General features: G+C 35.8%; 1 protein-coding gene across 1 annotated transcript in view; it reads left to right on the top strand.

The window, feature by feature from the left end:
• LOC145249363 (carbonic anhydrase-related protein 10-like) overlaps positions 1–23,895 on the top strand; it is a gene marked incomplete at its 5' end in the record, with an annotated part of 1,273,381 nt that overhangs the window by 781,206 nt on the left and 468,280 nt on the right. The window lies entirely within an intron of this gene.

Genomic DNA, 23,895 nt, shown 5'->3' with positions numbered 1-23,895 from the left:
TTTATTTTTTGTCACTGATCAGAGTCCACTTTTGGGGGAAAGTTGGTTTCCCACCACATAATAAAACAGACCCATTTCTAACTCTGCTCTCGTGGAGAGGCAAGTAAACAAAAAAAGAAATACATTAAGAGTTAGAATCTCTTCATGTTCCAGTTTTTACATAAAATTCGAACTCAGTGACCATTTTTTTTTCTTAGGTCGCTTTTTCTATACATTGTCTCATTAATTGAAAACTGTCATTTGCAAAAAATATATATACATAAAGATATTACTCAGATATGCTCGGTGCACGGAAAGTACGTTTGACCTGAGTTTGTACATCCTGTCTTGGGATGTGCCAGTTTAAGGGTTAAGTTTCAGATCTCCATGTATACATCGAAAAAAAACTTTTATTTGTCGACGTACAAAAATATAGAATAAACGCCACTGTGTAATGCAACGCTGAATAATGCAGTGAGTTTATGGAGAATGATTGATATAAGAAAAATGAACGTTTATGTAAATACCTAGAGATATTGAGGCATAACATCCTCTTAAGAAAGTAATAAAACTTCATTTTTTATGTTTTCTTGCTATAATCTAAGCTGGGAAATTTTAGCGAGTATGCTCTAGCAAGTCTTTAATACATGTACACACACACGAAAATACACACACGCACACACGCACATATATATATATATATATATATATATATATATATATATATGTGTGTGTGTGTGAATGTGTCTGTGTGTCTGTGTATCTGTGTACATTTCCCTACGCAATAACTCTGTCAATTTTCAGTCTACAGATTCGAAATTTGATGTACAGGTTACTGAGATTTGGGAAAATCGATGTGATTAGTTTTTGGCTAGAAATTTAGCGATTAAGGGATCAAAGTTCAACGATTTGACCTTTGAGAAATCTACCAAACTCCTCCGACAATTTTGGGTCTACGCACTTGAAATTTTAGATATAGGTTCTTTGGATATGGATCTAACTTAATAACTTGATTTGAGCCCAAAACAATAAATTTTAAGGGGCCATAATAGGGGTCAAAGTTAAAAAATTTGACCTTTTCGGTCTCTTCCAAATTACTCAGACAATTTCTGGTCTAAATATTTAACATTTTACATGAAGGGTATTCAGAGATAGGGCAAGCTTTTTCATCAGTTTGGGTTGAAAATATTTAGTTACCAATATATAAATGTATGTATGTATGTCTGTTTGCATGTCTGCCTTAAACTTTCAATAGAGGCGACGGATTTTACCAAGATCAGTATCGTTTTAAAGATCGATATTTCATACGACAAATATCGAAAAATTGGCTAAAAACATTAATATCTTCCCCTTCAACTAGGCACTTTTCTACAGGGGGGGGTCACTTTTTTCGCCGATATTTTTTAAAGTTATCCTCTCCTTTAGATTGTCTAGTCTTAATTTTAAAAAATGTTGCTTCCGGTTTGGCGTTGGTCGTAACAGCATAAACGTTAGGTTTTACCCCGTTCTTTTCCTCCTTTGTGGTACGGGTTCGAGCCTACCTTCCTACTACCACTTTTTTTTTTTGCTCAGCATACACATCCAAACACCCGGGCAACGCCGAGCGCCCATGCTAGTATATATATATATATACATATATATATATATATATATATATATATATATATATATATATATATATATATATATATATATATATATATGACTATTTCAATTAATCACATAAATTAATATACGAAAGTATTATTTTATGCGTAAACTTTAAGTGTTCAATACCTAGGTAGAGCCAGGTAGTAAGTTATAAAAGATATATGGCAATTAAGCTACACAGAATATTCTGCGTTTCATCCATGCTAGTGTTCGACGAACCCTAGCGTGGATGAAACTCAGAATATTCTGTGTAGCTTAACTGACTTATATATTTTTATAACTTACTATATATATATATATATATATGTGTGTGTGTGTATATATATATATATATATATATATATATATACATATATATATGGGAAAGGAGAAGGTAAGGCTACTTGCGCCTGAAATTATCCTGTACCTTTACAAGGCCACCATTCGTCCATGTATGGAGTATTGTTGTCATATTTTGGCTGGTGCATTTGCTACTAGTCTCTCGCTCCTGTACAGGGTTCAAAAGAGACTCGCCAAATTGATAGGTCCTAAACTGTCGTCAAAGCTTTAACCTATGTCCCATCGACGAAATGTTGCATCCCTCTGCCTGTTTTACAAGTAGTTTACTGGTGAATTCTCCGACGAACCACAAGCTCTTGTACTCCTTCGACGTAAATAACACCGACAAATTCGACAATCAGCAAAATCCTATCCCTACACAGAAGAGATCCTGGGGGTAGGAAAACTTTTTACTCTAATAGTTTATTCTCCAGAACTGCTAGACTTTGGAACTCCCTTTCGGGTTCCTGCTTTCTCGACTGTACTGACATGCAGAAGGTCAAGTGTAATGTGAACATCTTGCTTTTCAACTCCCCACATAGTATCCCTGCAACTTATGCCTCCCGATAGTAGCCCCCTACATAAAAGGGGCACTTTACCTTGCTTGAGGTAAAAATGGAACAATATATATATTATCGGTATATATATATATATATATATATATGTATATGTGTGTGTATGTATATATGATATATAAGGGAAAAGTATATATGTGTGTGTGTGTCTGTGTGTGTGTGCCTGTGTGTATATAACAATTACGTTGTCTGTTTACGCGTTTAATGGTATCATTAAATGTTCGAAAAAGACCAGCAAGAAAAAGATATTAACAAATTCACTAAAGACATTAGTCTCTCATACATAAGAATATAATCATTCCTTTAACTTTATATAAGCTAGATCTTTAGATTCATTTTAAATAAATCTCCGTGAAGACTTCTTTAATCAGCATTCATAAAATCTAAAACAAATAACCCTTCTACAATTTATCTCCTTTAGTCTTAATTAATCTTGGCCTTCGGGTCGAGATCAAAGTGTAGTATCTGTTCCGGCAGATACTGCAAGCAAAGACCATATGTGGGGGAAACCCCACATATAAGACCTTGGTCAATGTAAGGGTAACCCTTCATACCAATTGTTACTATCCAGCTCCCCTACTCCCCGGGGAGTTGGTCCCCATTTCCCCTTCACTCCTCGCATTAAAGCTCGGCCTTGTGCCTAATTTGCTCGGTGGGGGAGCAAATAAATACTCTGTTCTTCAGATGCGGCACTTCCATTTCTCGTTGGGGAGGCATTGTAAATAGGTACAATTTATCTTCTTTAATCAGCAATCTTAGGCTAACCGAACAGAACTTCAAATTAGATTTATCGAGATTTAAAAAGAAAACATAAAAGAAAAAAGCCACTCATTCCATTTCATAAACGCATCACATATTTTGAATTCTGATGGTTATGGTTAGTTTGCAGTAAAAAGAAAACATATTTTCATGGCATAATCGTACCACATGTTTAATATAACGGCTATGTTTTGTCTCAAAATAATTATTTTGATGTCGAAAACCAACCGCATCTTTTAAAATATTCTACTTGCATGTTATTTCTTTTAATTAACACATCCCTTATCTGCGTGTGCGGTTATAAAACTTCTCAAATGCATTTGTGATGAAAGGTTGTATAATGATGGTCAAAATGAGACTGTTTCGTCTTTAATCAGATTTGTTTTACTTTTTTTTTATATTTATCGGGGCATTCTGATATGAAACATATCTAAGAACACTACCAGATGCATAAAGTACATTGGTGTGAAATTAAAAAAAAAACTACCAATCAGAGTCTATGGGGAAGATACTCAGACCCACATAGGCACACATAAAGTACCTTTTATTAGTAGAAAGATATGAAATACGAGATACATTCAAAAAGTTTCCATACTTTTTTCCTATGCGCATTTTATTGGTAGTACACACATGAAACTCTAATTTCTTTCGAATTAATCTCCTCTAGTTGCAATGCACTTGTTTTACCGTTCCAAGAATTTCTTAACTTGGCCTTCGGGACAAGATCAAAGTGTAGTATCTGTTCTTCAGATGCTGCACTTAAGATAATTTGTACCAGTCAATGGAGGGGAAACCCTCTATACTGGGACAATTATTATTTTTGGTAACCAGAGTGCCCCCTTTTTGCCTACTTTTAGGGGAGCTGGTTTTTACCTCACATTAAAAACGGCCTTGTGCCTAATTTGCTCAGTGGGGGAGCAAATAAATACCATCTGTTCTTCAGATTCTGCACTTCAATTTCTTGTTCTCTGTCAGTGGAGGGGAAATCCTTCACGACTGAGACAATTTTTATTTTTGTTCCTTTTCTCCACGTTAAAATACGACCCTGGTGTCTAACTCTGTCCCGGGGTGAGGGGGCATTGTAAATAGGAACAACTTCTAGACGTCCTCTTGTGAGAGTGTCAATTACCATCAGCGCAGCCTCTTTCATCTCCTTAATTGTCTCATAACGACAGATTCTAAAATTTTCCTTCAGCTTAGGGAATAACCAAAAGTCACAGAGAGCAAGGTTTGAACTATAGGAAATGTTTTGATGCTCCTCTTGATCAAATAGTCTGTAACAAGGATGAAGCAACCTTGGGACAAACTTCGCGCAAATCTTTTGCATCTCCTATTCCTCGCGAATAATTTTGTGTACAGTTCCCACACTGACATCAAACGGTGCACTTATTGTCTCTATAGACACATGATGATTCTTATCCATGAAAATCTTTATTTGGCCAATCAACTCTGGTTTTCTAACTTCCTTACTCATCCTACACCTCTCATCATCCCTCACAGACTCTCTGCCTTCCTTGAATCTCTTTTGCCACAAGAAACCTGACGCTCGATTCATGCACAATGGTCTAAAAGCATTTTGAAGCACTCCATACGTCTTTGTTGCATTTTTCCTACTACACAACAAAATTTTATTGCGTATAGGTCTTCTAAAGTGTCCTTACATCTAGATTGCACTTTTGAAATTCATCAGTTGTGGCAATCAAGCTTTTGTAAGATGTGTTCCAATTCCTGCTATAGCTGTCTATTTAAACTAAAAATCAAAATAATTGGCCAGTCATCTCATAAGATGAATAGCAATAACATAATGAATTTTCAAGAGTTCAGGACAATTTTAAATGCCTATACAAAAACTCTAGAAAACATGTTTAATGCACGTCGTACATATGGAAAGTCGTCGATGACTTTTAGCGTCTTGGAAATGAAACCATTAATATGGCAATATCTATTTTTTTCATCTATCTGTAGAAAGAAGGAGATTGGTAGATATAACTAATATATATATATATATATATATATATATATATATATATATATATAGGAAAAGAAATACGTATATATAAATATATGCATAAATATATATAAATGTATATATATGTGTATGTATAAATATGTATAAGTATATGGAAGTATATATATACAAATATATATATATATATATGTGTGTGTGTATGTGTGTGTATTCTAAACATGTATATGTATAATAACCATCATATATGTAATTACTTCGAATATCGCGTGTCTGTTCTTGCTTTTATCCCAATGGGAAAAGGGGAGGCAATCAATTAAATGTCTCAAGTTGTTATAACTCTAACACGATATTCTTTAAAAGGTCAGACGTCTGGCCGGCCAACAGTCGACACCTTGACAGAATTATATTTTTCTCTGTCCCCTTCTCTATTTATCTATATATTTATCTATCTCTCTCTATCTCTGTTGGATAATAAAGAATTCTTCTAATTGCAACATATTTCGTATCCGTGCAATACGAAAACGAAATATAATTAGAAAACTCACCAGAATTCGCAAGTCAACAAGCCGACATTTCGCTCTCATCTAAACATGAATTATACGGGAAACACATCTGCAGCGCCATAAAAAATGGAAGAAACTTCATCGTCATCATCAGTATCAGCAGGAGCAGTAGCAGCAGTGTCGTCGTCATCATCATCGTCATCATAATCATCCGATTATGTGCATTTTCCACGCAGCAAAGCCGGTCCTGAATTTCTCTATCGGGCTCAAAAACTTGTGTAAAGTGTACTTTCGCTCTCTTCAGGTTTTCAGATGTTAGTTATCCAATCATCGAATCTTTTGCAAATAAAAAATATCCAGCCTCCTCAACGGAAAACACGGTTACCCAAAAAGAAAAACCACTATAAAAAAAATGAAGAACAATATGTGTTTATTTCTGTCCAAAAATCCGTCCCGTTACACAAAAGTGAGCAAATAGATGAAATACCTTGCAAATCTACTTTTAGTTTTTTTATGAGAATCGATTAAGCAAACAATAAGTACGTAAAGGAACGTTTTCCCCGATTTTTTCTAGTTTTTATACTGATTCATGCATATTTATTTTATTTTATAAACTGTTAAAGTTAGACACCCTTCTTTTCTTCCTTATTTCTTTTACCTTCACTAATTCAGATTTGTTTTCTATAAATGTTAGTGCAACGACTAGTGGAGGGTTAGTAATTTTTGTCATTTTGACAGAAGGTATATAGTGGTATATGTATATACATTCATATATATATATATATATATATATAACTACTTCATTTACTCACAACCACATACATACACATATGTATATATATACACATATGTATATATATATATAAAAAGAAAGAAAGGAGGAACTTCGTCTGCCTTAAACCACTAACCTAGTTCTAAAACAGATCCTTTGTTCGATAAAATGCAGGCCCATTGGCTGATAGGAAGGGGCGCGGTGGATACTAGAAAGCTGATTGGCTAACTAAAATCCTCAACATATATAAAAACGAGAAACAACCACAGAATTCGCGCATAAGCCTGACGAATGGATGAAACGCATAATATTCAGTGTAGCTTAATCGGCATATATATTTTATAAATTACTATATATATATATATATATATATACATATATATATATACTAGCAACAGTACCCGTCGTTGATTGGGAACAAAATAAGCCTACAGAAAATGTACTCTGATTTATGAAAGTATGTAATTTAATAACACTGCATGGCCAAGCAATAGAAAAACAAGAGTAAAGATGGAGATGTAGTATATGACGATAGTAAGGAGGACGAGGAAGAAAATGATGACGGCAGCTATGGACGTGTTTTTTTATAAAGATACACCAAGCGACGAAAATGATGAAGATAGTGAGAGTTATAAGAATAAAATTAATAGAAATAATTTACGTTCACATGAAAATTCTTATAAAGTCAGATAAAATACTTATAAAGTCAGATAAATACTTGGAGACACTCCCACTCAATTTAGCGTTTTGCAAGGCGGTGGAAACCACGATGATTGTGATAATTGCCTGTACCACTTGCCCGAAATGTCGTGAAATAGCCTCACTTGTTTTGGTGGGGTGATGTGACATAATCCTTAAATTGGATTATGTATTTAAAGAAAATTTAAAAATTAAGTTTTAACTCAACTGAAAATGTACCGTTGTTTTTTCTTTTTGTTTATTTTTGCTATTTTTTTTATTTTTATCGCCGCGGCAAAATGAACACGAAAGAAAAAAGAGTATACAAGAAAGAGAGGGGTATATGAGAAATAGAGAGTATAGAAGAAAGAGAGAGAAGTGAGAAAGACGTTCAGGAGACAAGCTAGCGAGTTGGCAGGTGACCCGGTTAGCGACACGTTTTCTGACCTCTGCTAAGCGAACCCAGAAAAAAGAGGAGAGTAAGAAGAGTACTGATAAGAGAGAAAAAGGGGGGAAAGAGACTTTTTGGTACAGAATCTCCGCTGTTTTACTGAGCCGGATGGACGTGAAAAATTCCCATTGCGACAAACCGAAACGAAAGGAGATAATTCCGGGGAGAAACTCCATCAACAGCGAAAGAAAGGACATAATGCCGACTGTAAAATGAGGGCGGAATATGGCGCACCTAGAGATATGCGGCGGAGAATAACTAAAACGGTGGATGAAAATACATAAAGAATATATCGCATGTTACGAACGGTTGTTCAGGACGAATAAAATGGTGGTTTAACTTCACGTAGAAAAGAGAAAAGAAAAATGAAAACTGTAAGTCGTCTCTCACTTCTCTCTCTCTCTCTCTCTCTCTCTCTCTCTCTCTTATATTAAGTTAATGAGTTCAATTTGCCATTGTTTTGTTTGGATTGATATATTTTGTTATATCGATATTATATTTCTCGTCGGCATTTTTAGATAGTAGATCAAGATACCCCTTCCACGGCCTCGTAATTTTTTATTTTTTTATTTTTACTTAATTTCGCCCCCCCCCTACCATAGTTAATTTTTTTATAATAAAATTAACTTTACAACGTTACCATCGTGTGTCGTGTCTTCGTTGTATTCACGCGTTGTTCGTTCGTCTATTATACATTTTCCGGGTTTTGACAGAGATTCTCCATTCTTTTGATTTCAGCAAGATGTACCGAAGCCAAGGCGCGTGTGTTTCAGTCATTGTTCAGTTGTATTTAATTAATATGCTTTTTATTATTTTTTTATTACCATTCCTAATAATAATAATAATAATAATAATAATATATATATATATATATATATATATATATATATATATATATGCTGATGGCGGCTGAAAGCTAGAAACATGCATGTCCACGGGTATAGCTTTTATGCACGTAATATTTAATAATAAAAATAAATAAATAATACGTCCCCAAAAGTAAACGGCGATTCATGTGTGTGTGTGTGTGTGTGTGTGTGTGTGTGTGTGTGTGTGTGTGTGTGTGTGTGTGTGTGTGTGTGTGTGTGTGCGTGTGAATATATATGAATAACAAAAAGAGTTATAGCTCTTGAAAAAATGTAGCGGGGAAAAAACATAAAACAACAGCGTTTTGAAGTTGTTAATATCGTTAAATCGTCAACAACACATCATATATATATATATATATATATATATATATATATATATATATATATATATATATATATATATATACATAAAGGTGTCCCAAAAGAAGCTGATGGATTTGAAATTTGAATTCAACCGAAAGTACCACTATACAATTAATATTCGCTTCTACGTGGTAAACCGATTCATAATGACTTGGTTAGGCTTTATCTAGATTCTCTGAAGTTTTCGTTCGCTAGTTTTCCGCTTCTGTTATTCTATCTTATATTTGACCAATTCAGCTCCTTTTTGGTACACCCTGTATATATAGTTATATAAACACATGGCACTGAAACTACAAAAATCTGGTAAGTAAACGCTAGGCTAAAATGCTCTTACAGAGATGAGACCCGTAAGATACTGTACAACTTAATAGCTAGTATTTTCATAACTGTTTACTTATCTCTACTCACCCAGTTAGCACTGTTGAAGTAAATACACAATATATTACACCTCTTCATGAGATTTTATGTGGACACATGAAATAATTCATATAATTGCATATAAATTATATTGATAATTTTTTATATATATGTATATATATATGATGATGATTGCAACGTCTTGTCAGACGAGTGCCATTCCCTCAGACATTTAAAATCCATGAGCCCAAATGCCTGAGGGAGTATCTATACAAAGATGATGTTACAGAGTCTTAGCTTTGTACGACAGCTAAGTCTCTCTCTCGGTTCAAAATGTTGAGATCCAGCAACAAGCAAGAGCAAGATAGCCAGCAACAAATAAAACTGCAGACCAGCTTAATGCGGGTACTGGTCTCCCGCTTTATGGTTTTTTAAATCAGAGATTTGCTTCTCCTAGAAAGGTTGCCTTCACCACGGCTTACGGGAGCCCTCTCCACCCCAATACACATATACACACACACAAATATACACGGTGCTAGTTGGCCGTTGACCCAGAAAAAGAGTTCATTCGCCCTTTGGAAGGTCTTGTTTCTAATCCTCCAGGGAGACTAGCCGCCCTCCTCACCAAACAAGTCTCGTGGGGGAACCAGTTTAGTCGCCGGTGACCCGACCATGAGGCAGGTAGTACTGAGTTACATGGTACCAGTAGCATATGACATGATCTGACACACACACACACACATATATATATATATATATATATATATATATATATATATATATATATATATATATATATAAACACATATATAATTATAAGCTTGAATATGTTTGTTTTAAATTTTATTTAATGAAACTATACTTTGCAATGAGATATGTTTTACACCATAGGATTGCTACAGTACCTACCGCCACCACGCGCGTTTTCTATGGCCTTTTTGTGTCCTTAGTCATAATTTCCCACGTCTAAATAAAACCTTTCATTTCAAAACCATATAAGGCAAAATTAACTTTAATTCTTTCTGTTTTTCATAAAATGTATTAATTCTTCGTTATCGCTATATTGAAATGGTAGCTTATAAATCTTGAATATTTTTCACCTCGTTTCCTAAAACTTTAAGAATGTCTAGACAAATGCACAGTGAAAAGATAATTAGATGCTAAGATAAAATAGTTTATTGTCTCGCCGGTTTTAATATGGTCTCTATAATATTTCGTTGTGTTCCCTCACTTCTGAAGGTTTTTTTTTTTGGTTTTTTTCATGGTGGAGAAGTCTGTCATGCTTGAATTAGTTTTATACGTTTGGAAAATTGATACTGTAACAGTCATAAAGAGCACTTCCTGTCTCTAATTGCACTGCAGAACTGAAAATATGCATAAGGAAATATTTGGTTTCTTTAGTGGGGTTACAAACTTGCTGATTGTAACACTGTGCAGAGAGATAAAAAAAAAACAAAAAAAAAACAACAACCGCAAAACATGTCCACCTGTAAGACGTTAGTAATATTCCATAATTCCTTAAGACAGCATCCTGATTGCTGAGCAGTCTATGACCTGGTTGCATAAATGGTCATATGACTTGCAACATTTTACTCTTTTTTAAAAAAGGAGTCACCACTTATCAAGGCCCAAAGGCCACTCAAGGATAACGGTAAATAAGTGTACAGTGGTCAAAGGGACAATGTCGTAGTAATTGTTAGTGGTGGAAATTTGGTAAATTGGATTACTTAAGTGGAACGGCTCATCATAAATACCTTTGCATCCGTATTTTCTTGTCCTCGGAGGAAGACGAGTAAAATCAAGTCGGCCTAGTTTTTATATCTACAAGTTTACGTTTGGACTCAGTCCGGTATGAACGTAAAATTTGGGATTTGACCACAGGCAGCGACGGGTGTAAAAGCCGAGACGGCGTCGCAGCTGGCGCGCAAAACGTTAAAATCCAGACTTTGTCGGGAACGAGTCTCGAGTAAAGATGCCTTTTAATTTTACAAAAAGAAAAAGAATTAATTTATGATTTTCCTAGCAGGTGCCCGGCGTTTTCTCTGTCATAAGTGACGCTTAAATATGATATTTTAATTCATGCAGATTACGTATTTATTATTATAGAAACAATTCTCTATCTCTATCTGATCAAAATTAAATATATATATATATGACGAGTGGTATCAGCTAAAATCGAAACCAAAACATACAGCTTTCCACCCTGATTCATTAGCCTCCGAACCACTGCTCTGATGCCCAGTCCCAGTCATGAGTAAATTACGTTAGAGAGGTAGAGCTGTGGTGAAGGGAATCCTTCTAGGAAAGGACAACTCTTACAAAACATCTGCGGTCAAAGCAATTACCGGTCATCTGTCAATGGCTTGTCACTCGGTTAGACTCAGAGAGTGGCACTCTTGTCGTACATGCGCTTGTTACTTTAATATAATGATGTGAATATTTTACTTGGGATCTCCGTTTTGATCTTTTACCTTTTTATATATTTTATATTTTATCTATCGTTCATGTCTACTGCAAGTCCTATGGCGATGCAGGAATGACAACGTGCACAGACCTGGCCAATTCGGGAAACACAGTTACAAATCCACACAGAGGCGACAGGAAATCTATCTTAACATAGTTGTTGTGTCTTCAAATGACGGATGCCAACTATGATGGGGGTTCTTGTGATAGAGCAGCCCCATGTAGGGAGAGAACTGCTCACCCAGAGTCTTGAAAAAGTGCTAGAAAAAGTGCATCAAAAAGTTTCTGTCAGACCACAGTTTATTCGCATTATTTATCGTCATTAGTTAGTCCCTTGTAGCAAACCGTGGTTCATGTAAGCAGGAAGCAAACAAAAATTCACCTTCAAAGAGGAGTAAAACTCAACTTATGCTGTTGGAATGTACGTACTCTTCTTGATCAGGACTCATCCAACCGTCCAGAGCGCAGGACAGTGCTTGCCACTGCAGAACTACGGAGACTTAATATAGATATTGCTGCTCTATCAGAAACCCGTCTCTCCAGAAAGAATCAAACGACAAAGGTATCATCAGGCTACACTCTCTTCTGGATTGGTAAGCAGGAGGGTGTCCGTAGAGATGATGGAGTCGGTTCTGCGATTAAATCTTTGGTTGATGCTGTGGAATTTTCTTCCAGTATCTGTGACGGCATCATAAAACTTCGTGTTCCTCTCTCACACAACAGATTTATCACTATTCTTTTGGTCTATACACCGACCCTTCAAGCGAATGAAAATGACATCTTGCGTTTCTACAAGTCTCTGTGCTCCGTTATCGCATCTACACCAATGAATTAAAAAAACGTACTATTCTTGATTATTTCAATGCCCGTGTTGGGAAAGACTAAGAGACCTCAAGTGCTTTTGGCTGCTATGGTATTGCTGATGAGTGCCAATAGTCTTAAGCTATTAGAGCCGTTCAGGATTTAATCTTGCTATCTGTAAGACTTTTTCATTGTAAATCGAAGCACAAAGCTACTTGGACACATCCACTTTCAAGACATGGTCACCTTATTGACTTCATCATGACTTGAAAACGCGACTTTTGAGATGCATATACTGTTGGTGTTATCCGTAGTGGTGAATGTGACATCGATCACAAGTTGGTGAGAGGAAAGTTTAATCTACGAATACGTAAGAAAGTTTATCATAGTGGCGTTAAGGTACTTAGTCCTATTGATGTCGCCAATTTACCTGAAGTCCGAAAGAGTATGGTGGAAAAGCTTGATAACTTTACATTTGATGGCACATGAGTGAATTTCAAGACTCAAGTTTATTTTGCTGGTGTTGAAGTTCTATGCTTCAAAAGGAATAAGAAAAAGGATTTGTTCGACGACAACAATCTTGAAATTAATCAATTGCTGATGAATAAACAGACAATTTATGAATCCTTACTTCGTGAAGATCATTTTGATCATACAACTAATTTGCGACAATACAAAGAGGTCAAAACCACATTGCAACGTGAGCTAATAAAAATTAAAAACCAATGGTGGATGAATATAACAAAGCAAATCCAAAAGGCGTTTCATACAAAGAATTCAAATAATTTTTCTGGACTCCTTTGCCAAGTATTTGGTCCTCCCACCTGTCTAATATCTCCCCTGATGTTAGAAGGTGTTTCTATTGTCATTGAGGATTCAGAAAATATTTTGAAAAGATGGCAAGAGCACTTTACTGATGTGTTTTACAATCCCACCAGAGTGGATGCTGATGCAATTAATTAGCCTAACACAATGTGATGCCGTATACAGAATAGATCGTTTGCCTGGTTTGAATAAGATGCAGTTGGATATCGCATAAGTCAGCTGTGGCAAGGCACTTGGTTTGGATGGTCTTCCGATATAACTTCTTCAGATTCGAGATGTGAAGATTGCTGATGCTGTTCTATTTTTAAGAGATCTGAGCAGATGTTTCTGTTCCACAGGATTGGATTGATGGTGTCTTGATGCCCTAGTTTAAAAAAAACGGACAGATGAATGTTTGTGACCACTACCGTTGGATCATCCTGTTGGAAGCTGCTGGAAAGTTCACGCACGACTTCTGTTAAACAGGCTATTGAATGGCATTTGTCCTAATGCTATTCCAGAGTTACAAGGTGGCTTCAGGTCTGACAGAGGGACTATGGATATGATTTTTCTTCCTGGCAAGACCAGGAGAAATGCATTGAGCAACACATGTCGCTGTATCAAGTTTTTGTTGATCTGACCAAAGCATTTGACACTGTCAATAGGGATGCTCTCTCGTTGGTTTTTGTGTAAGTAGGGCGTCCTCCAAATTTTATAAGAATATTAAAGGCACTTCATAGAGACATGAAAGGTCGAGTTTCCTTTAGCGGAAAATTGTCTGATGAGATCTCAGTTGACAATGGTATCAAACAAGTTGATAATTCTTGTCCCTACTTGTTCTCTATATTTCTTGCTGCTCTACTTGTTCATGCGTTTCGGGATTGCTATAAGGGTGTCATGTTAGTTACGAACAGCAAGTCGCATTTTAATCTTAGAAGGTTTAATGACAGAACCAAGCTGCATCATGGCTTAGTTAAAAAGCTCCTGTATGCAGACTATGCGGTTTTTTTTGTCGTACTGAGGCTGATACGCAGCATATAATGGATAGCTTTGCTGACTCCTGAACTACCTTTCGTCTGAAGACCAGTCTGTCTAAAACAAAGGTGATGTTCACTCCTGCAAAGGGCCAGTCATACGCAGAGCCGAACATCATGGCTCTCTTCACACTGAAATCCATAGCTGAATTCAGAAGGCCGCTGTAACTTTTGCACAATGACCTGTGGCGCAGTGGTTGGAGGACTGGGAAAATCAATTGTACAACGTAATATTCTCCTGAAGGTTGAAGATTAAATTCTCAGTGTGGGCGACCGAAAAATACAATCGCGAATTACGGAGGACCTCTATTCAGTCATGGCTGACGGAACAAGAGTATATTACCCCCGTGAAGTAAACAACGGGCTCCGCTCGAAATTCCGTCCTAATTCCCGAGTTCGACAGAAACATTCCCGAGTTCGACAAGATACAGCTGAAGAAGATCAGAGGTTACATAGACCGAACCGTTGTGAAAATCACACTCAAGATTAGAACAGTAATCCGATTAATCCAAATAATACACATAACCAATCCTTATCTCAAAATTTCAGAAGCGTTGGGTAAAACGAGTGATAAAATATTTCCTATTGTTCTGTTTTTGCTCCTGGACAGCACTGACTCTACTTGTTGGCATCGAACTAAGCATCAATAATCATTCTAAACAGCGTTGTATTCGCCGAGTGGATCTCTTGTTTGAATGACAATATTCTCTGCGGCCAAAAACAATGCGTTCATAACAAAGAATGACGACTAAATATGGATTTCGTTAAGAACAAAAGATTCTCGATATCCAGATATGGATGGTGGAGAGTAAGAAGACTTACAGAAGCAACGTTATGCTGGCTGACTTTAGCTACTAAATAAATCCAGTATAAAACTAAATACGATGTGGGAACAGTTGATTATAAATGATAGATAAATGATACACACACACACACACACTCTCTCACACACACACACACACTCACACACACACCATTTATCTATCATTGAGCACTCTTGAATAATCACACGGGTTTCAGCGAATCTACATCTTGGAAACAAAACTATATCATCATATATATATATATATATATATATATATATATATATATATATATATATATATGTACACGCTGGGGGTCGGTCTTGGATATGACCTTAAACTATATCCAGTGGTGAGGCCCCAGCTTGCGGGCTTTGGGGAATGTGAAGCCACCCTTTAATTGTCATTGCTCCCAGGTCCACTCTGACCTGGAGTGGTAGTACCTGTTAGGGTCCCAACTATGGGTTACATAGAAACCGACTTGAAAACAACAAATATGTTCTATTAAAAGGTTTTCTTCAAAACCTTTGGATTCGGCATTAAATAACCTGAAAGTGTTGATATTCCGTAAAACAAAAACAACCAACCAACCAACGATGGGGATCAAAAGTGTTTGCAAAACGTCTATACTGATAATTTTATGCTTCAATATTTTCCGATATAATATGTTACCCATTATTCGATATGCAAATGTATGAAGTAAATTCCTAAATTTACTTTATGTATTAAATAATACATTTTATGAAATCTATTTCATGATATGTAATATGTTATTTCTTTTTTGTTGTAATAGTATTGTTTTAATTGTTCTGTTTAGAAGATATTCTAACATTGATTTATTGTAATTTTTTATAAATTTAATTTATATTTAATTATATTTAATTATTATTATTATTAGCTAACACCAGTTTCCTTTATTAATGGAATTAAGTTTACTTATTTAAACTATAAGAGTTATTCCCGTTTTGATTTTCATAGATTAAAATGGATGTGTTTCATGCTTCTATAAATCAAATGCGTGGTTCACTTCTAGGAAAATTGTAAGAATATTCGGTGTATTTTAAATAGTATGTGACTAAACGCCAACCAATATGCTTCATCCTAGCAGTACCAGGTATATACAGCTAGTATAATTCTCGCTATCTTAGGTTGAGCATACTGGGAAGTGATGTAAGAATTAAGCGAATTAATCGAGCTTAGATATTCGGACGATGTCAAAAAATCGTTAATTCGTTGCTCCCACAGCGTTTAGCATAATGGTCAGAAGCCTTGACTGTCGTACGGACGGTCGAATTTCTATCCTAGCTTGAAGTAGTTTCCTGTCTAGCAGCACGGATGAGCTGTGATACAGCGAAACAGTACTGTACGTTGATGACTATAATGCTCCCTATCTTAGGTTGAGTGTATTGAGAAATATGTGGATGACTATATATGTGTGTGTGCGTGTGTGTGCGTGTGTGTGAATGTGTGTGTGTATGTGTTTCGTTAAAAAGAGGCAATAATTCTTGTTTGTTTCTTTTACGATCCATCTTTTCCATTTGACGGACCATTCTTAGAATGTTTTATTCGAGTGTAAGAAGAAATTCGCCATAGCCGCGAAGGTTTTCATCTCCCATGAGTCGTCTACATGCGAGTGATGAGTGAAAAAAAAATTCAGTTTAGTTAATTTATTGAAAACTTCGATTAAAATAGTTTAAAAGCACTTCAGCGTACCCTATCTTTCTTCATGTTGTGTTTGATTGGTTCTCTCTTTGTTTCTGCGAATGAATAGGGCTTCTATATCATGAGGAGGTGCATGTTACAATATGAGATGGATTAAATGGCGGTATTTCTATTAATTTATTTCTAAATTCGACTTGGGGTGTCTTGTCCTATTAGATATTGGTAAATGGAGCTATAAGGGGAAGATAAAAAATATTAGTCCCAGGTATACCGATATATGAATTGTTTTTGTAGACACATTCCCTTATAGGACATTTGGCGTTACTACTTTTAAGCAAATTGTCGTCGGGTTAATGCGTATTAGTAAGTCAGTCGTTTTTAACTGCTTGTAATAAATGATAAATCGCAGTTTAGACGCTTTTTTATAGACGAGATGTTTTATTATTTTTTCGTCGATTTTGTTATAGTAGATTAGGCTATTATAATTATTAAAAAAAAAACTCTAAAGTGCGATTTAGAGTCCAGAGATTTTTATGGAGTTACAGAGTTGTTCGCTTCGTGATAGCATCGGCTCTAATATGTCCAGAGAGCCAAAGGGACGCTTACGACTTGATGATGCGAGGAGAACTTGGAATTTCAATTCTGATTATTACCGTGTTATTAAATAGAAATAAAATCGTAACAAAATGTATGACTGATTATTATGTGTTGACTCGCATGCAAATCAAATGTCGGAAGCGTCTTTATTTCAGCCTCAACAAGACGAGTGTTAATTAAAAACCAGACGCGACGATGGAGAAACACGACAGAAGTTATGCCTGTCCATGCTTATATGTTTATTGTCTGTGTTTGTAGAACTACCTTTGAGATTTTAAGGTGAGTGTTTCCGTTGAACTGTTGTTTCGTATTTTATGCAATCGGGAATATACACACACGGATTGGTAAGCAGTATGCACGTTATATACACCCAATGATCATGAAGGGATTTTAAACATACATACAAAGATACGAATATTGACAAGTTTATAACGTAGACGGTTATAAACACACAATGAGAAGGAAAGCGTAACTTTATACGTACATAAAAAGACACATCATTGATTGAGAATTCAATTAAACTTATGGACTTATGAGATTAATGTGCCAGTTTTTATTAAGTGAGCCAAGTTAAGCAACCTCGAGCTGGTCAGTACAAGTATTTAAGAACACCAGACGCTTTATGTGGAAACATAACGATATCTTTTTTAATTGTATTTTCACCCCAAACAAGGCACACTGTAACTTTAATGTAAGGGGCTACTATCTGGAACATTATTTGCAGGGATACTATGCAGGGAGTTGAGCAGCAAGATATCGGTATAAATTACACTTGAAGTTCTGTATGTCAGTACAGATGGGGAAGCAGGAACCCGGAAGGGAATGGCGTTTTTTGTTGTTTTTTTTTTGTTTGTTTGTCTTTTTGTAATGCCATAAATGATTTATCCTAGCTATATAAAAAAATAGGCTTCACTTTGAGGAATTAACTTTGTATGGAAAAGCGCGCTCCAGACATGCTTGCATATCATCTTTCATCCCTGGCAAAGGTGCATTGAGAATGATGGTGGCTATGTGGTAAAATATATTCTGGAGTACAAAAGTTTCTTTTTTTGTTACAAAGGAATCACTATCATCAAGGCCCATAGACCACTCGTTGATAAGTGTTAATGACTGTACAGTGGTCAAAATAACACTATCATAGTAATCGTTAGAAGTGTAAATTGGGTAAATCGGATTACTTAAGGGGAACGGCTCATCAAGAACTTGTTTACATTGGACTTGAAGACAGCCATATTGTAATCAGCTGGAAAGCATGTAAACGGAAGAGAGTTCCACAGGTGTGCAATTCTAAAAAAGAAGCTTTGCTTATGGAATCTACGTTTAGGTTTAGGTACAGATAAAGAGTGGGGGGGGATTATTGACAGTGTTTATAGCCAAACGAGTGTTTCTTGTGAATGTTTTGACGATCATTCATTTAAATATTAGCACCCTCGTCTTCGTAGCTTTTAAACTAATTGTGATGAAAAACTATGACTTATTTCATTTCCTCATATGAATACGTAAGTAGTAATCCATTAACGATAAGACTCTATCAAACAAAACTAATTACAGATAGACACATGTGCTATTTCAGTGTCAAGCGTGACAGATCGACCCAGGCAGAGAGCACATGATAGACATGCTGGTTGTGTCATTATATTCTTCCATTTCATAATTCTCTTTTTTTCTCATTATTTTTTGTAGATGTTGATCAGGAATCCCATTGGCTACCCGCTACCTAATATATTCCAACAGAATTTTTTTCAGATTCTAACCGTCCTTTTAAGTACAGTAGTTTTATCTGTTTTGCACTTGGTTAACCGGTTGCTGGGTAATTTTCGAAGTGCTTTTTCATTGATCTTAATATTACTAGAAAGATGAAAAACTTCCAAAGTTTCCAGTTTCTTTTATGTCGCAAGTAAGATCTTTGTATTTCGTTATCCCGTACCTATCAGCTCTGTTTAACCCCTGCATTATGGGGACACAAACTTCTAAGGTTGTCGCTGTTTCTTTCTTTTCCCGTATTTCTATTTGAGGTTTAACAGCTTTGTTTTCAATGTAGAAATTGTATAGTTATAGTGGACGGCGAAACTGTTCTTTCTGGTGCATGTCCATAAAATTTGCTGCTACATTCGATATTCAATTTTTATAGATAATCCACTGGAGATATTTACACACTTCATTGCGTCGAATTGTATTTTAGCCGTCTCCCAGCAGCATCTTAAAGCTGGATACCAGGTGGCTCACACTTTCTAATTCTGTGTGGCAGTACCTGCACTTTTGTTATTGTTGACACCACCCATCTCTTTAAAACATTAACCATGAAGCCTTGATATTGGATAAAACATAATAATTCTTTCCTGGTCACAGAAGGGTGTTCCTCTTTTTAGCAATCAAAATAATACTTCAAATTGAATCGTGACAGAATGGCAGATCGACACAAAGCTTCCTGTATCGATTCGAAGATGCATCTAAAACGGAGGAAAGTCTGAAGAAATACAAAGATAGTTAGCAAATCGCAACTCGCAAATTGAGTCGAATATAAAAGATTTCTATGCGGAGCGACGTGAAAAAAACCCCATTCAATTCCAGGTTTGAAGCGCATCTTAAACATTTGTAATTGATAAGAAGTGTGAAAAAAAATACGACGTCTTAAATGAAAATGAACCTATTGTTGTAGATTCATGAAAACATTTATCAGAAAATCATTTATTGAAAATCAGAAGAAAGCCATTGTTCAGGTTGAACACATTCGGTTGGATGTGGATTATTCCATTATTTATCTTGTAAGATACGTCCCGATATCCGGATTTCACAACATCAATACGCCATAATCACGTTGATGCATCGGTTCTCGTTAGATCATCGAAGTTAAGAGCCGTAGAACCGGGTCCATGCCAGATGAGTGATCATTTAAAATACGAGGAGCATTATGTGGAAGGATAGCGTCACCTCACTTCAAAAACTAAAGTCGTCAAAATATTCTCTCCTGACCGGATATACATGCGCAAATGGGGGACGATATTAAATTCAATTACTTATGAGATTAATGCGCTAGTTTTCATTAGATTGGCCAAGATAAGCAACTTCGAGCTGGGCCAGCACAAATATTTAGGAATACCAGATGTTTATGTAGACATGTAAGATATATTCTTCGAAAAAAAAAATAACACTTTTTAATTGTATTTTCACCCCAAACAAAGCACAGTGTCACTTTAATATAGGGGGCTTCTATCTGGAACATAATTTGCAGGAATATTATGTAGAGAGTTGAGCAGTAAGATGTCGGTTTAAATTACACTTAAACTTCTGCATGTCAGTACAGTTGGGGAAGCAGGAACCCGGAAGGAAATTCCAAAGTATAGCCGTTCTATTAGACTAGGCTGCTTTCTGGCATCTAGGGATATCTACTGTGTAGAGGTGGGACTTTGCTGCTTGTCAGGTTTGTCGGGGGTATTTTTGTTGAGGGAGTACAAGGGTTTGTTGTTCTGTCAGAGCATCTATCATTAAAATACTTGTAAAACAGGCAGAAGGATGCAAAATTTCGTCGATGGGACAGATGTTGAAGTTTAGCTGACAGTTCGGAAGCCATTAGGTTGACGACTCTCTTTTGAACCCTGTCCAGGACTGAGAGATTAACAGCAGATGCACCAGCCCAAATGTGACTCCATACATGGGCGAATGGTGGCTTTTTAGAAGTACAGGATATTTTCAGGTGTAAGTAACTTTCTAGCACGGGGGAGAGAGCCCACCTTACTCGACGAAGCCTTGGCAGTGCCCTCGATGTATCCGTGTCAACTGGTTTCCTGTGAAAGTTGAGCCGAAGAGTTTGAGCGAAATTCTTTCATGTAATGTATTGTTAGCAACAGCTATTGGTCGTTAAGCAGGTTCCTTGTAATTATTAAAGAAAACGAGCTTATTCTTGCCAACATTGAATGTGGACCATCCATTTTTGCTCCCATTCCACTACAGACTGGGGGTCTTCCTCTAAGGTTCCATAATTGCCTTTGATATGTCTTCAATCGTTTTCCCCTCGTGCCTGTTATAGAGCACGGTGTCGCCAGCAAATGTACCCATCTCAGAGATAATTTTATCAGGGAGATAGAGACCGCAGAGGTTAATATTTTTAACTTTAACCCCAATTTTGACCCCTTAGCATTTATTGTTTTGAGCTCAAACCAAATTAAAAAGTTTGATCCATGTCTAAATAATCTACATCGAAAGATTTAAGTGTTTAGACTCAAAATTGGCGGAGAAATTTAGTAGAGTTTTCAAAGATCAAATAAATGAATTTTGACTCCTTAGCAGTCAAATTCCTGGCCGAAAATCAATTAAAAAGATTTTCCCAAATCTCAATGCCCCTTATGTAAAATCTCGAGTCTGTAGTTTAAAAATTGACAGATTAGTTTGATAGGGAAATATACACACACAGACAATTTCACTTTTATAGATATATAGATTATTCTCTGTGTAATTTGTATCCAACGATTAATCCCTGATTAGTCTGTTCATTACTTTTAACGTCTTGTGTAAATTTTGTACCACAGAAGGAGTTATATTGTATGTGTGCGTGTGTGCATGCGTGTGTGTATTCTTTTTACTAAATACGTCTATATGTATGTCCGTCTATAACTAACCAAAGAGCCAGCTAACAAGCTATATAAGAATGTTGTAGAATTTTTCCTCAAAATTCAGATACGCTCTGATTAATGCTCTTTATTTCCTTGTGGAAAATATTGTCATTTACTCCATTATTTGTGTCTACACTTTCGGAGCTTCGAACCACTTACGAATTGAGCAGAAATTGTTCTGCGTCTCCACTCTATCGCTTCTTTTACTACATTGATTTATGTGGCAAGTGCATCATGAATTCTTGTTATCATGACTGGTTATGAGCAAAGCTGGCGATTTATTTCTAATGTGTCATGCAATAATTTGCAATTTCCAAGACGTTGAATCAATTTGCAGCATTTCCTTATTTCTGCCCTAAGTACGAAACATTTTACACCAGTGTTATTTCATGCTTTGAAAACAAAATATTAAAATATTCATCTCTAATACAATATGATATATTGATATATATATATATATATATATATATATATATATATATATATATATATATATATATATATATATATATATATATCAGAATGGGTGCCCGGGTGTGAGGTGTATGCTGAGCAAAAATAACATTTAAAACACGGTCAACTTTTTACAATTTTACCCCTATTATGACCCCTTAACATTTATTGTTTAGGGCTCTAATCAAGTTACTAAGTTAGATCCATGTCCAAGGAACCTATATCTAAAATTTCATGTGGGTAGACCCAAAATTGTCGGAGGAGTTTGGTAGAGTTCTCAAAGGTCAAATCGTTGAACTTGACCCCTTAACAGCCAAATCTCTGCTCGAAAACGGATTACAAAGATTCTCCCATATCTCAGTACCCTGTATATCAAATTTCGAGCCTGTAGACTAAAAATTGACAGAGTTATTTCGTAGGGAAATTTCCACAGACAGATAGGCACACAGACACACAGACAGACACACAGACACATAGACACTTTCACTTATATATATATATATATATATATATATATATATATATATATATATATATATATATACTTAAAAGACAGAGTGGGAAAAATTAAACAACAGTTTGTTTTTTTTTATAACTAACAAACGAAAGATTTGGCCAGTTTAATTTGGATCATAAAACCTATTCCGAAAAAATGAAAGTTATTTCACATTTTCACTTTTTTAAAGTCATTCATTGATCTGAACAAAACATCGGTAATTTACTACTTGCACAGCAGCAGCCGATTAGCGTAATGGTAAGAAGCCTTCAGTGTCATTTGGACGGTCGGGTTTCGATCCTGGCTTGAGGTAGTTGCCTGTCTAGCTACACTGATTAGCTGTGATACAACGAAACAGTACAGTATGTGGGTGACTATAGTACTCCTTATCTTGGGTTGAGCGTATTGGGAAGTGATATACAAACTTCTAACAGCGTATTAAGCGATGCTCTTTGTGTAAACAAATCGAGCTTCGGCATTTGGACGATGTAAAACATCGTTAATTCACTGCCCGCACAACAGTAGCCGATTAGCATTATGATAAGAAGCTTTGACTGTCATTTGAGCGGTCGAGTTTCGATCCTTGCTTGAGGTAGTTGCCTGTCTAGCCGTACTGATGAACTATGATACAGCGAAACAGTACTGTATGTGAATGGATATATATATATATATATATATATATATATATATGTGTGTGTGTGGATGTGTGTCTGTGTGTGTTTGTGTACGTGTGTGTGTGTGTGTGTATTTACGTATATGGAAGTGTTTAATGTTTTATGTAGTTGTTCATTTGCAAAAACTCTTACTTATTTTACCTTTTATGACTATTGAGAAAGTTTGGCCGAATAAGTTTAGCTATTTCATATTTTTACAGAAGCATATCTGTTAATGAGTAGTCGAATAATGTTTGTATGAATAAAGTAAAAAAT

This window comes from Euprymna scolopes, chromosome 28 (genome assembly GCF_053919585.1).
Source record: "Euprymna scolopes isolate OS-2025 chromosome 28, ASM5391958v1, whole genome shotgun sequence".
NCBI classification, from domain to species: domain Eukaryota; kingdom Metazoa; phylum Mollusca; class Cephalopoda; order Sepiida; family Sepiolidae; genus Euprymna; species Euprymna scolopes.
This window is presented reverse-complemented; position numbering and strand designations above follow the sequence as displayed.